Raw genomic sequence first — 1,076 nt, 5'->3', positions numbered from 1 at the left:
CTCGATGACGCAACAATATTTAGCAGAATAGCTGTGGATAGCTTTCCAGTTTTGTATTTTTGTGTAGACTGGTTTTATCTGCTCCAGTAGACGATGACTTGTTTTGATATAATATTGGAAGGGTAGCCTTTTATTTTATTTTTTACTACGAAGTGTAGATACTTTATCTCGGTGTTGAGAAACTCGAGGTACAAATTTCAAGTGTTGTTGAGGAACTTGAGGTCATAAATTTCGGATGCCCTTTTTAAAACAGTTTCAAATACCATGGTTAACTGATGGTGGATTGTACGAGCTGTAATTGAGATATTAGTCTCTGCGTATTAGTTTTCTGTAAGTTTTAGTGGGAAGATTTTATTTATTTTTGTTGACTAGGATGTCAAGAAAAGGTAATTTCCCTTTGTTTCGACTTCTACTGTAAACTGAGTGGAGAAGTACCGATTAAGGAAAAAACATTAAGCTTTTTATGATCATGGCCGCAGATTACAAAAGTGTCATCAATATAACATAACTAGGGTAAAGGTTTGTATAATGCAGTGTGTAAAACACCGTTCTCTAATTCTCGCATGAAATATTCAGAGGTAACATGGATAAGACGAGAACTCATTGGTGAACAATCCGTCATATTGTAAGTAAGACTTTTTCAAATGAAATACGATGCTGAAAGATAAGTTTTTATTATTTCATTTATAGACTGGGCTAACAGTCAATAGCCAATCTCAATAGCCAGAGATTCTTAAACTATAAAAATTCATTCTTCAGAAGCAACAATTAAAATAATATCGAACTGGTCTATAAATTGGCAAACAATGACTTATAAGCATAATGAAGTAGTATATTTTGAGGGAACATACTACATATTTCGACATAGCCTTCCTATAGTTGTCAGTCACATATTCTTTTCAGTGTTGTATTTGTAACAAAACTGCTCCAACTGCAAAATCACTGGCATCTGTATCTAAAATGAGTAGATCTTCCAGAGTCAAGTTTGCTAATACACGAGTAGTGGTCAATTCTTTGTTCAGTTTTGGGAATGCCTGTACACAATCAGCAGTCCAGCAAAATATATTTGGTTTTCA

This window comes from Limulus polyphemus, unplaced genomic scaffold (assembly GCF_000517525.1).
Source record: "Limulus polyphemus unplaced genomic scaffold, Limulus_polyphemus-2.1.2 Scaffold2600, whole genome shotgun sequence".
Classification (NCBI taxonomy): domain Eukaryota; kingdom Metazoa; phylum Arthropoda; class Merostomata; order Xiphosura; family Limulidae; genus Limulus; species Limulus polyphemus.
Note: the sequence above shows the minus strand (reverse complement) of the source record.